This window comes from Alligator mississippiensis, chromosome 1 (genome assembly GCF_030867095.1).
Source record: "Alligator mississippiensis isolate rAllMis1 chromosome 1, rAllMis1, whole genome shotgun sequence".
Lineage (NCBI taxonomy): Eukaryota > Metazoa > Chordata > Crocodylia > Alligatoridae > Alligator > Alligator mississippiensis.
Genome location: NC_081824.1, coordinates 215,780,800 through 215,795,307, shown reverse-complemented (window position 1 = coordinate 215,795,307; position 14,508 = coordinate 215,780,800). Strand labels below are relative to the sequence as shown.

The 14,508-nt window shown below is 46.7% G+C and overlaps 1 long non-coding RNA gene across 2 annotated transcripts in view; it reads left to right on the top strand.

The window, feature by feature from the left end:
- Window positions 1-615: 615 nt before the first annotated feature.
- Window positions 616-14,508, top strand: part of LOC132246624 (uncharacterized) — a 71,038-nt gene continuing 57,145 nt past the window's right edge. For both annotated transcript variants that reach the window (XR_009457994.1, XR_009457995.1), the window contains exon 1: window positions 616-1,086. This is a non-coding gene — a long non-coding RNA (uncharacterized LOC132246624). The remainder of the gene's footprint in view (window positions 1,087-14,508) is intronic.

Genomic DNA, 14,508 nt, shown 5'->3' with positions numbered 1-14,508 from the left:
GTAATATCACCAAAGCTTTTTACATTGGGGAGGGAAGGAGGGAGTCGCACTTAGGGCTAGAATTATATTTTCCTTGGTCATATCAATCGTCTGGAGGGACGGTTTCCGCGAAATATTAGGACTAAGTCCGAGCTTTTTAGCCTGTTACCCGGTACATTACTATTTGAACATTTATATTTCAATGATTTGGGAGCAAATGAACGACCGAAGTCACAAAGATAACTACAAAGATCCTCGTTACAACTTGATATGGGCGCACGATGTAAACGGAGTTACTCTAGGAAGACGCTAGTCAATTTATTGTATTTTAAATTACAATCCGTAACAGGACCACAATTACACTTGGGATGTTTATCATTTGAGTGATTAATATTAGTATTTCGTGGAGTCGTCGAACAAATTTCTTTAACCATATTTCAAAGGCTCCTCGCTTTGCCATTTATGTTGCTGTACTTCCCTTAATAAAAAAATTGCTGGGTAGATTTCTGGTTGCTTAATTAAAAAAAAAATCTGGTCGATTGTTTTGCATGTGAAGGCTTGAGCTTTTGCGCCGTCTACTGGGCAATGAAAATACTACAGCCAGGATTTACTGCAACTTTCTTTGGGATACAAGTACATTTTTCGGAGAGGATGGGAGCTGGCACTGGAGAGGCCAGGGGCGTCCCGCGTCTCGGCAGAAAGGAAAGAAAATTCACCCTGGCCACAAGAGCTGTAGATTTATCGATTTATTTATTTATATTTATTTTTACGACATTCAAATATCCTGTGAGCTCCAGTTTAAAGTGCCCAAATACATTGCATGCAAATCAGCTACATTGAGACTGAGCTCGTGAAGACAGTTTGAATGACACGTGTGAGACAGAACTGGACATCTAGATAGATGCAAGAGAGAGAGAGAATTGGGGATGAATATTTGGACGTGGTTTAATACTCCTCTGGGAGAATTTTGGGGGGTCGGGGATGTAGGTACCTTAGGCTTCTCCCCAGGCAAAGGCATCTTTCACATGCGAGCAACCCCAAACTCCACCTAAGGAGCGAAAGACGTTTGAAAAAATATATCGTTCTGGAGAGGGGGAGGGCATTTAGGTGAGTACTGCCTTATTTCTACGGTGCTTTTAAGACGTGGGAACAGCTATTCTACTGGTTTCATTTCGCAATCAATTCTCCAGCAGACGTGCTGCGGGAGCTCCCTGCCCGGATGCTCCTAGGGACACGCAGCAGTTGGGGATTTTCCCCTTAAATTTTCAGCGCTCACAGAGTATAGGATGCTGTGGGTTTTTAAAAAAAAGCCAAGAGAAGGAGAGTTTACAAAAGCTACCTCGAGCTTTCTAGACGGGGTAGTAAATTAAAATTATATAGAGACTGACTGCAATCAGCCCCCTTTTTTTAAATTAAAACAAACAATCAAACAAGCAAGCAAGTAAAAAACCCAGCAACACTTAACTTCATGTCAGCCTACATGTAGAGCAAAATCTGACAATCAAAGGGGCTTCTAAAACATTATGAAACGTTAAGTATTCTGAAATGGTTTATTTTAATATATGCCTATATCTGTATGGAGTGCCAAACTTTTTATCTCTCTATATATGTACAGTAACATTTCTTATGCATATTATTCGTATATTGATATATAATATAATGTATAATATATAATATACAATATATGTAATACATTATATTAGATACTATAACAGCATCATGTCTGTGTAACACATGCTATTATATACCAGAATGCAGCATGTCTAATATAGAATATGTAATACATGATATGATAGACAATCATGCAGCACAATGTATAATATATGTAATAAATTATGATATACTATAATGCAGCACAATGTATAATACAATGTAATACATTATATGATATACTATAATGCAGCATGTGTAATATAGAATATGTAATACATTATATGATACACAATAATGCAGCACAATGTATAATATAATATATGTAATACAGTATATGATATACTATAATGCAACATAATGTATAATACAATATATGCAATACATGACAATATATACTATCATGCAACATAATGTATAATATATATGTAATGCATGACAGTATATACTATCATGCAGCATAATGTAGAATATATATGTAATACATTATATGATATAATACAATGCGGCATAATGTGTAATGTAGAATATGTAATACAGTATATGCTATACTATAATGCAGCACAATGTATAATATATGCAAGACATGATATTATACTGTAATTCAGCATAATGTATAATATACGTCATACATGATATGATACACTATAATGCAGCAGAACCTTGAATATAGACTATGCAATACATGCCATTATATACTCTAATGCATCATAATGTGCAATATATCCTGTGTAATGCATTCCATGATATACTCTGCTATCTATACATATCTAAATAATATCCATGAGATGTTAATGTGCATACATCTGTAGAGAAAGAGTTTGACGCTACCTGCAGTATACATTATAGGTTATATTACGTATCCTACATTATACGTACTATATATTCTATCACTTCAAAGTCTGCCTCCCTGCACGAGAAGCACATCTGGAGCCAGCAGCATCAGTCGCTCAGCCGCCAGGTACGTGCCCCGCTCGGCAGTGCCTCCCAGGAGTGGCCAGCCTGCGGAGCGTGGCCGCACACGCCGCCTGTGCGACTCCCCCGGCCCGGCCCGGCCCGGCCCGGCCCGCCGCGCCGGCTGGCAGGGGACCGGCGATGCACCTGGGCGCCCAGGAGAGGAGACGCGTGGAGCCCGGCTCGCCATTCCCCGTCCCAATGACAGCCTTGCGAGGCGGAGGCGCCGGGCGCGGTGCCGCCACACCAGCAGCGCTTGCAGGGGCAGCACGGCTGTCCCTTGGGGGAGCCGACCACCGGGACCCGCCCCGGCTCGCGGGGGCTTAGGAGCCGCGCAGCTCACCCGCCCGAGCCTCGCTGGTGGCTGCCCAGAAGGGAGACGTCAGGCGGCCTGGAGCGGTGCCTGGCGGGTCCCGGGCACGGAGGAGAGCAGGGCTGCCGGCTGTGGCGACCCGCCGTCCGGCTTTGGGGGGTAGGGCTGCCGCACGAGGCAGGTGAAGCGCCTTCGCCCGGACGGACCCGGCCTGTGGGGGGCTGTTGGGACCCCACTTCGCCCTGTTCAGCAGCCCACCCCGGCCCTACCTGCCGGGCGCCCCCCCCGGCACAGCGCCTCCCCCCGCCGGGCACCACGAGCCCCCGCCCCCCAGTCCCAGCTGCAGAGATCCACCCCCCGCGCGTCTGCTCCAGTCCGATCTGCCTGCTCGCACGGGCATTGAGGCGCCCCCGGGAGCGCGGGGCAGCTGCCCCCTCTCCTCCCCCGCGGCCGGACAGAAGTGGCCCCAAGAGCCGCGCATCGCCCCGCGCCGCCCTGCCTGGAGGGCCAGCCCGCTGCCCCGGCCTGCAGGGCTTGGCTGGAGCTGCCCTCTGCAGGGGGCTGGGCAGAGCCCCCTGCCAAATGGGGGTGTGAAGTGGGGCTGGAGGCAGGGACGGGGCCCCGCCGGCCTCCCTCAGCCTCAGCCCCGGGGGGGGCAAAGCGGCTTATTGGTGGCCGAGGCTATTATTTCAGGTGTGCTCATGGGATGAAGGCCGGGCGACAAGCGCGAGGATGAATGCTATCCCCCGCACCTCCCTCCTCCCTCTCTCAAGTACCAGCTGCCTCTGTTGTCTGCTGGAGCCCGGAGGTGGAAAGTGAAGGCAGGGGGAGGCAGGGGTCAGGCGGAGCCAAGGCTGGAGTGAGGGGACAAGTCTCACACCTCGTCTGGGAGCCTGTTAATTGATCGCCACCTGGGAAGCCCAACTGGGGGGGGCAGGGGGAGAAGAAAGGGCATGTGTCTGGGTGTGAAAGAGGATAATGCCTCCAAAAGGAAAGAGGAGCCAGGCGATCAACCCCCACTTCCCTCACCTCAAAGAAAGAGTTAACACATGTCCACAATATCCTCCCCTTCCCCCTTCACCACCACTTTTATGCCAGTGTGTTGCTATCTACATCTGTGGCACATTATCATAGACTTTTGCATAATTGCATATTGACTTTACTAAATGGATCCACAAAGCTAGTTAAACATCCATCTTCCCTATCTGCAAACAATTCTCCTAGTAGGAAAAAGGGGGCTTCAAAAATTATTCTTTTCTTGCCCCCCCATGCCCTCCTTAGGCTTGGCAATATTATCAGCACATGCGTGGCAGAACTCTGTTTAAGTTGCTCAGTTTAAACCTGAGCCACGGTGTGAGAGAGATAGGGAGAAACAGGGAGTGGGTATGCTTGCCAGGATGGGAGACAGCAAGAGCCCGGGGGGTGGTAAGCATACACGTGCCTATGTTTGTGTGGTAATGTATGTGTGGTAATGTATGTGCGTGTGTGCATCCACTAGCTGCTTTTCTAGAAATGATGCAGTTCAAAAGCTTCTTGCTCGTTATTTTTTTTCATTTCATTTGCGGAAATGGTATCTGAGCTGAGGTTTCATCTTCACCTTTCCTTACTCCTTTGGGCAGCAGGAGAGCATGGGGTACACATGCCAGCCCTCTCCCCACCAGAGCACAGGGCGAGTGCTGGCCTGGGGCCACAAGGGCTTGAGCAGTGCTTTTCCTATGGGGCAGACTCATTCTATGACATCCCCCTCTCCTTTCCTCCTTCCCCTTTTCATTCCTCCCAACTCGCTTGAGCACATGCAGCTGCAGTCACCCTTGTGGCTTGGAAGGAAAAGCGGCCTCCTGCAGCAAGGCTGCAAGGCCAGTTCCCCAAGGCAGCAGCTGTGAGAGGGCAGTCAGTGAAAACTGCACTTTCCTTAGAGCAGAGCACGCGTCCCCTCTGAGGGGCCTCCAGCCCCAGGAGCCAGCTCTCAAGTCCTGGGCCTCCAGCATGGAAGTAATGTGGTGTCCTCTATAGCCACAGAACCATGGGGGCAGACCAGGTTTGCAGCTTTGAGTCTTGACTGTTTCTTTGCAATGCTTGTTATATCTCAGTAGGCCATATATATGCATAAAGATCAGCTGTTTGAGCCAAGCTCAGATGATTAGAGCCAGAAATACCAAAGGCCAGATTCGCCTTGCGATTTAGAAAATATTGTGCTTACACAATGGCAATTATTATTTCATTACAAAAACCCATGCGCAGCATGATTTGAATATGAGTTGAAAGAATCTACAAAGATGTATTAAGCAAGTACTTGTTTTCAGCCTATTCTACTGAAGAATATTGTATCCTGATTGTGTTAGCTTTGTTCAAAAGAATATCATTGCATATCAAAGAAAGCAGTCACTACATCCCTTATCCTAGACTTGGAGATGGTGCCCAGCCATGAAGCATAGACTTCAAGTAGATAATGGTTTGAAATTTGGAAGCGAGAATCTATGCATGGAAACCTAACTATTAAAGCAACCCGCTCAACCCACTGCAACTGCAAGATGGTTTCCCTGCCTTCAGTAGTAGTCTGTCAAATCAGACACTGGTGATGTAGATTCTGACTATGGAGCCTTCATCAGTTTCTGACAGAGTCTATTTCACAACATAATGGCTTAGCCTAGAGTTTTAAAGAAATTTGCTTTGCTCAGAATTTCAGGGGCACAGCTCAGATTTTCAAAGGTGCTAGAACATAAAAACGTAAGAAGTACGATACTGGGTCAATGGTCCATCTAGCCCAGTATCTTGTCTCTAGCAGTGGCAGGAGTGGATACTTTAGAGGGAGAGCATTGAACCAGATATATCTAATTCATTACTTTCCCTGGCAACCACAATTGTTGGTTTAGAGATGCTACAGGAAACATCACCAACCATTCTGTTCAATAGCTATTAATAGAGCTATCATCCCCGAATTTGTTTAGTCTGCCTCTAACACCTCCTGTAGCAATGAATTCCACGAGTTCACTACACATTGCATAAAAAAGTACTTTCTCTTGTTAGTTTAAAACCCATCTCCTATGAATTTCACTTGGTGCCTCCTAGTTCTGGTATTCTGGTTCTTGGTAAACAACAGTTCCCTGTTAACTTGGTCCATACCCTTCATGATTTTACAGACTTCTATCATATCCCCTCTCAGCCTTCTCCATTCCAAACTGAAAGGTCCTAGCCCTTTTTTAGTCTCTCCTGATTTGGCAACTGCTCTAAACCCCTGATCATTTTGGTTGCCCTTCTCTGTACCTTATCCAATCATACTACATTCTTTTGGAGAGGTAGAGACTGTAACTGCACACAATATTCATAGATTCATTCATTCATAGATTCATAGATGCTAGGGTCAGAAGGGACCTCAATAGATCATCGAGTCCGACCCCTGCATAGGCAGGAAAGAGTGCTGGGTTTAGATGACCCCAGCTAGATGCTTATCTAACCTCCTCTTGAAGACCCCCAGGGTAGGGGAGAGCACCACCTCCCTTGGGAGCCCATTCCAGACCTTGGCCACTCTAACTGTGAAGAAGTTCTTCCTAATGTCTAGTCTAAATCTGCTCTCTGCTAGCTTGTAGCCATTATTTCTTGTGACCCCCGGGGGCACCTTGTTGAATAAAACCTCATCAATTCCCTTCTGTGCCCCCGTGATGAACTTATAGGCAGCCACAAGGTCGCCTCTCAACCTTCTCTTGCAGAGGCTGAAGAGGTCCAGGTGCCCCAGTCTCTCCTCACAGGGCTTGGCCTGCAAGCCCTTAACCATACGAGTGGCCGTTCTCTGGACCCTCTCCAGGTTATCCACATCCCTCTTGAAGTGTGGCGCCCAAAACTGCACGCAGTACTCCAACTGCGGTCTGACCAGCGCCCAATAGAGGGGAAGTATCACCTCCTTGGATCTGTTCGTCTTGCATCTGCTGATGCACGATAAAGTGCCATTAGCTTTTCTGATGGCTTCATCACACTGCCGACTCATGTTCATCTTGGAGTCCACTAGGACTCCAAGATCCCTTTCCGCTTCTGTTCCACCAAGCAGGTCATTCCCTAGGCAGTAGGTATGCTGGACATTTTTCCTCCCTTGGTGCAGCACTTTGCATTTCTCCTTGTTGAATTGCATTCTGTTGTTTTCCGCCCACATACTCCAACCTGTCCAGGTCTGCTTGTAGCTGTTCCCTGCCCTCCGGCGTGTCCACTTCTCCCCACAGTTTTGTGTCATCCGCAAACTTGGACAGAGTACACTTCACTCCCTCGTCCAAGTTGCTGATGAAGATATTGAAGAGTATTGGTCCAAGGACCGAGCCCTGCGGGACCCCACTGCCCCCACCCTTCCAGGTCGATACCAACCCATCCACTACGACTCTCTGGGTGCGACCCTCTAGCCAATTCGCCACCCACCGGACCGTGTAGTCATCCAAGTCACAGCCTCTTAACTTGTTTACCAGTATGGTGTGGGATACCGTATCGAAGGCCTTCCTGAAGTCTAAATGTGGGCTTCAAGACGTGGGCACACAATGGATTTGTATAATGGTATGATGATGATCTCTGTTTTGTTTTCACTCCCTTAATGATGCCCAACTTTCTTTTGGCTTAGTTGCCGCTGCACACTGAACTGATGTTTTTAGAGAACTATCTACAGTGACTCCAAGGTCTCTTTCCAGAGTCATAACTGCTAGTTCAGAGCCCAGTGTTGTGTATATATCTAGTTGAGGTTATTTTTCCTCATATGCATTACCTTGCACTTGTCAACACTGAAGTTCATCTGCCACTTTTTTTCCCAATTGCTTAGCTTGGTGAAATCCTTCTGCGGTTTGGGATCTGACTACCCAGAATAATTTGGCATTTAGCCCTACCCTTTGCTTCCTATCTTTTAACCAGCTCTTAATCCATGAAAGAACCTTCCCTCCAATCCTGTGACAACACATTTTTTTAAAAACCTTTGGTGAGGAACTTTGTTGAAAATGTTTTTGAAAATCCAAATGTATTATCTCACTGGATCCCCCTTGTCCACATGCTTGTTAAAACCCTCAAAGAACTCCAAGTAGACTGGTGAGGCAGGGTTTCCTGATACAACAGCCATGCAGGCTCTTCCCCAGCAGATCATATTTGGTCCATGTGACTGCTGATTTTATTCTTATACATTCTACCAACATGCCAGGGATGGAAGTGAGATTCATGAGCCTACAGTTCCCAGGATCACCTCTGGAGCCATTTCTGAAGATGGGTGTTATGTTGGCAATCCACCAGTCCTCTGGCACAGAGGCCATTTGTAACATTAGCTTACATACTATTGCCAACATTCTGCAATTTCACCTTTGAGTTCCTTCAAAACTCTTGGGCGAGTGCTGTCCGAGGCTCCCATTAAAAACCCTGGGAAACCTGGCCATAAGCAACTTTGAGGAGCAAGCCCGATTTTCAATGTTTCTTAGGAGCCTAAGGGTAAGTCTACACTATAATCTTACCCTGCACAGTCACAATGCCCTGAAGCACTCTACACTGCTCCAGGCAGACTGTCTCCTAAATCGGAAGCAGTGAATTCTTTTCTGCACTGATCTTTGGATGATGTGTCAGGGTCAATTAGCCCACCCCCACCTAATTAGCCCACCAGGATATTGGGTTTAGGATGTAAGTTAACTATATAAATGTGGCCTAAAATACTGAAAGCCAATGAGATTTAGGATCCTAAGTGTGCAAGTCACTTTTGAAAAAGAGTCTTGGCCATCTACAGGTCATTTTGCATGTTATATTTAGCATGTGTTAAGTGCGCTTAAAATGTGACCAATTGTGTATTCAAGCAGTAAAACACATACTAAGTGTGTGCATATTGTAGGAAAGTTGTGACTTTTGCGCAAGGAGTATTTCCACATCAGATTAAGTAACACATATTCAGCTATCGTTGGCCTTCTCCCTGGAGATACTACGAGGAATTTTTGGTCCTCATCCAGCTGTCACATATGTTAGTGACCCCTCTGCTGTACCAAGCCTCCAGGTGGGACAAGGAGGAGGATCCTGGATCTTTCATTTATCAGGTTCCTCCAGGTTCAAGTTGAAAGCTGTGTGCACACAGCACTAGAGAGTCCCAGGGCTGGGACCAAATAAGTTGACTGTTGGTCCCAGCCCTGGCACCACATCAGAGCCAGCTGAAGACTCTAGTGCAGTGTCGGGGCTGGGACGGACAATGGGAAAGTTGTGTATGTTAGCGATTGTAGTAAACATTACCATGTGATTGCTCAAAATACTTTTTACCTTTAATACTGCCGCATATGTGGCACATCTACAGGAGACGTTTAATGCACAGAAGTTTAATTCTACTGAGCATTAGCATGCTGAGCAAAACCTATGCTAATGCATTAATGCACAGTAGATTTAGTCTAATGTGCCTTAACATCACTAAAAATAATGTTCATCTGTGCTAATGCACAGTTGCTCTGATTATGGCGCATTTAGCACCTGTTGTTACAGGTACTAAACTTAATGTGACATAATTATGGCACATTGATGAACGTGTAGACGTGCCCATTGAGTGTCCCATGAGACAAGGCCCTATGGCTATGCTACAATCATATGTGTGACATCAGCTTATGTAGCTGTGCTCAAGCTACTTTTAAACTAGCAGATAACATTACAGAGGTTCCTGGTGAGGTCTGCAGACCACAGTGGGCTCCGTTTTGCCAAGTACCTGGTTATTAATACCCAAGCCAGGGAGTTTATAGTTAGCTTAAGTATGTCTACTTGAACTGTTTTGACACCTCTGACTGTAAATAGCTTATGTCACTTAGGCCTTACATTTGAAAGCAGAGCAACGCCTAAATACCAGAGTCAGATTAAAATTCATTGGGGCCTGTAACGGGGGGGGGGGGGGGGGGGGGGGGGGGGGGGGCTCTTGAGGCCGACTTCCCAGGGGCCCGCCCACCTGCTTCTGAGCTAACCACTCGCCTTCTTGCTCACCACACCTTGTTGATAATTGATTAGTTGTTGTTAATAAAGCGGGAGGCTTTCCATTTCTTGCCTTGATGCCAGGGGGTGCTATCTGCGGCTCCGTTCCTCCCCTACACCGCAGCCCAAGCCTCACAGATGGCATCTAGATGTTATCCTCATCACCGGCCCCCACACTGGGTCCCAAAATCTTCCTAATTGAACCCCGCCTGGATTCCTCTCCTCAGGCAGTCTCATCTGCCTTCATACTAGGCACCATAGCTCCCTGAACCCCTTCCCCTTTGGGTGTGGTCCCCCTGGGACCTTCGGCTCTCTAGCCCTGGCCCACCTCCAGGCTAGTCAGAACCCCAGGTCCTCAGCTCTGGGCGTCCCTCGCAGCGGGCCCCCGGCCCTTCAACCCTTCCATTCCTGGTCCCAGCATGGGCCAGTCAGGGGAAGTCCAGACAGGTTCCCGAGTCTATGGCCTCACTCTTTCTCTATGGGGCCCACCTTCCAGACCCTACAAAAGGGGGTAGCCCACCTGGTTGTGGGGGCTAGGGGTTAAGGCACCCCGACCCACCTTTCACTGGGGTGGTAACTGGCCTGGCATTTCCTGGGGGCTGTTGCACCACTGGGAGCCCCACCAGGCCACCCACTCCCAGCAGGGTGCAGTTTTAGGTCATACCCAGGAGCCTCCTGACCATCCCCTACAGCTCCTGCCCTTACCTCCAGATGATACCAGAAGCCAGGCAATGTTGTTCCTGCCTCCAGCAGCAAAATGCTTTGATTATATGGGCAGCCCCAGATTCAAAATGGCTGCCCTCACCTGGCAGCTGCCAGCTCCAGGCCCTTAAAGTGGCAGGCATAAACAGTGCCCTGCCACAGGGCCCCAGGCCCAGGCCCACCCTTCCCCTCCCAACCTATGTTCCCCACTGCAGCCAGGGGCGGGAGCAGTAGCATGCTGCCCCCCAGGCCCAGGGCAGGAGCCATGGCCGCCTCTGTCCGTAGGTCCCCACTGGAGCCACAGCAGTCATACAGGACCCTGCACAACATCACCCGGTAGCTGGGTGGCACCAGGGGTGTGGAGCTGCTACCCACTGGGCATGTGCAGCATGGACGAAGCTCCGGGGGGCAGCCTCTCACCCTGCCATGGCTCAATCCAGCTGCAGCAGTGCCTGGCAAATGTACAGGATTACGGACAGGCTGGGCTGGGACCTGGCTGCGCTGGGGCTGACCCACTCCTGGCGGGTCTCAGCCCTGCACCATGCCTACCTCTGCTCCCTGCTGCCGGTGGCTCTGGCCCAGGGGTGGGCAAAATGTGGCTCGCAGGTCGGATGCAGCCACCAGGCCATTCTATCCGGCCTGCAGGGCCCCTAAAAAATTTAGGAAGTTAATATTTATCTGCCCCTGGCTGCCTGTCATGCAGCCCTCGATGCCTTGCCAAAACTCAGTAAGAGGCCCTCCGCCTGAAATAATTGCCTGCCCCTGCTCTGGCCACTCCCAGGGCTCCAGCATAGTCATGCCCCACCCAGTACCCGACAGCCACAGCCCACCGCATCATGTATGCCTGTCCTGGCCTGTCCTCTGGTTTTGTTTGCTCCAAGCTGACCCTCCTTTCCCCCATGCCTGCCCTCCAGGCATCCAGGGGCCCCTGTTTGGCAGGGGCCCCTGGGCTTAGGTTCAGCTGGCCTGTGCATTAATCCGCCTATGCTAAATATCTTTAAAAATCTAGACCTTACTGCCAGTTGAGATTTCCCAGCCTAAACTACCCTTAACCATGCTCAACTTTACCGATCTAAAAAAGACAACAACCCCCCTTCCAACTCTTTACATCTTTCTGATATTTGTAAATGGTTAGTAGGGTATTATTAGTTTTGGAACAGATTATATTTCTTAATTATTTTGGCTCTGTTTAGATTAGGAAAACAACCAAATGTGGCCATAGCCTGCAAATTCACTGGTTATTCAACTGAATTACTATTGCCCAGCTAACAAAGGTAGAGCTAATGTAATCTGTGCTCCATATTTTTTTTTCAAAATTGCTTTAGTGGCTCTCTCGATTATATATCGAAACAAATGAAATATTCCCAGGGCAAGTATGCCACAGTGAGACAGAAATGCATTGCTCCATGATATGCTGCTTTTGGTGTATTAGCTCTTTTAGTTGCCTTCTCACTTTTTTGAGCCTTTCTATGGTGCTCAGCACTGCCCCAGTTCTGCAAGCACATGCTCATGTGCTCAGCTTTGTCAGTTTGAATAGTTTTGTTATAGTCAGTGGGACTGTACATGTATAGTAAGCCAAGGTAATGCTTGGAGGTTCACTGTAGTATTTGAACATGGGAGCCAAAGGGATTTGCCCAAGGTCATACAATAAATTTGTAACAGAGCCAGGAATAAACTCCAGGTTTCTCAAGATCTATGCCTTCCTAAATTCCTTTAATTCCTATATATTTCTAATTCTGCAGATTTCTGTTTTTTCAGACTTTTTCCCATTGCATATCCATTACTCAAATTGTTTTTCTCCTAGATCTATTAGTCCATGTTTTCCCATGGTGAATTTGATCATATTTGCCCATTGTTCTGCTTCTCTGTATCCCTCTCTGTTAATTCTCTGTCCTCAATAGAATCTGCAGTGTCTCCTAGCACATTTCATTCACTTGCTGGCAATGGCTACCCCCATTTTCCAAGGATACTATTTCCCCTTTTTTAACATATATTCTTGACAAACTGCAAGCTGCTGCTATTACTATTGCTTGTGAATTAACACCAACTGCTATTTATGTAACACCTTTCCTTTATAAATGGTACCCCTATATACCAACCCTAGTTAAGAGAATAAACCCACCAGATTGTAGTTAGGCCAGATAGATCATAGCCTTCACCATTGTTACGCTTCTAGTTATTTTAGGCCCCCCTCCATATTCTTTGAACTTGGCTATAGACAGTTTGATTCATTAGTACTTCTAATCTTAAAGTAATTCTAGCTTCTGCTTTATTTAGATATTAAAAGCACATGTTGGATGAAGAGATGCCCCCCCCCCCCCCCCCCAACCCCAAGTCCAACCTTCCTAGGTAATTTAAACTGTGTGTAAAAATTCTTGCCAGTTTGTACTTGTGTAGTTTGTAACCTACTTGCTTCAGTGGTAATCTAATCTGTTCTTGTCATATCTCATAGTCCAGCGCTTGTGAATTTTTTCTCCTATTTGCACGTCTTGGGAGTGAAAGTTTCTTTGAGGACTGCATTTGTGCTAACCTTATTTTTCTGAAGTTCTCTTCATGTTCCCTGTGATCCTGACTGGGCCTTCCTTTATGGATGTACCACCAATGCAATTCCCTTTCTACAGAATGTCTCGTGTCATCCTTTGCCCAGCGATCTATTGACAGATACTGTCCTGCTTTACTGTTGACAGGTATCTTTGGCTAGAATTTTCCCCTAGGTGATGCTGGGAAAGAGAGTCACCAATAAGGATTACTTGCCTCTTTCTTTCTGTTGGATCCTTTTCACTAGTACTTGCCACTTGATCATCAGTGGTGTAGATCTCTCCCTGGCTCTCTTTCATCTCCTACTCATCACTGTTATTGACAATGGCACAACAAATGTAGGTATTGCACTGAAATGGCTTTGGATGAATTCCTCTTCTGTGGTTTTTATAGCTTCTAGCCACCTTACTTTATTTTCCATCTCTGTGTTGTTTTAGACCTGCCCTCCCTCTTTTGAGGGGAGTTCTACTGGGTCTCTTTACAGTTTGGTTTCCATTCTCTTTGCTCAATGGATTCAAGAGAAATTGAATTCCTCTAAATTCTTCTGCCTTTTACTCCACCGTGGACTTATTGTGCTGTATGGACATAATGAATAAATAAAATCCTCCAATTTTCAGTGCAGCCCTTCAGTGCAGCTGTATTTAGTGTATTTTTATTTATACTTTAAAGACTCTCTTTTTAAAATGGTGTTTGCTGCTGCTCTGTAAATGTAGTTTATTTCACTCCCTTGTTCCTCCCTGTGTTTGTTTCCTAAGGCTCTTCTTCCCTACCTGTCTCTTAATATAGATTTTGTTTAGAATGCAAGCCTGCATGCTGCCTCATGTTCCCTGTTGCTAGGAAAGACTATCTATTAATTGAGCTTCAAAGTTCTTCTGTGATATGTTGGCTCCCTTTGGTATATCCCTTTGGTGATATGTTGGCTCTTCTCCTCTGTGGAGGATACTTAGATTTAGGACTTCTCTACAGTGGGTTAGGAACCCTGTGACTTCACGTTGCTATAAACATTGTTTTAAGACAATCTGTCTAAATTTCTTTGCAGATGGTTTGGTTGGCCTGCATGAATGGAGAGAAAATGTGTTTAACTCATGGCCATATCTACGCAAGAAAGTCTTTTACACTAGTTTGTACACTAGCAAAGTCATAGCAAACCCCAGAAAAAATGCTCATTTCCACTTGAGAGTGGTTTATCTTTGTTTCACTAATACAGGATTTCCCATTCATTTAAGGAAAACAAAAATAAGGATGATATAAGCCAAAATTAGTGGGCACGTGGCCATTTTGCCTAGGTTTAAAAAAGCCAGTTTTAAATGACAACTTAAGTTAAAATGTTGCAACTTACTTGCACAAGGTCCACTTTTAGATGCCATATACCAGTCACATGGGCCGGTCAGCTTGGCAATGGTTTTCACAGGGGTTCAGATCCCAGCGTCCTA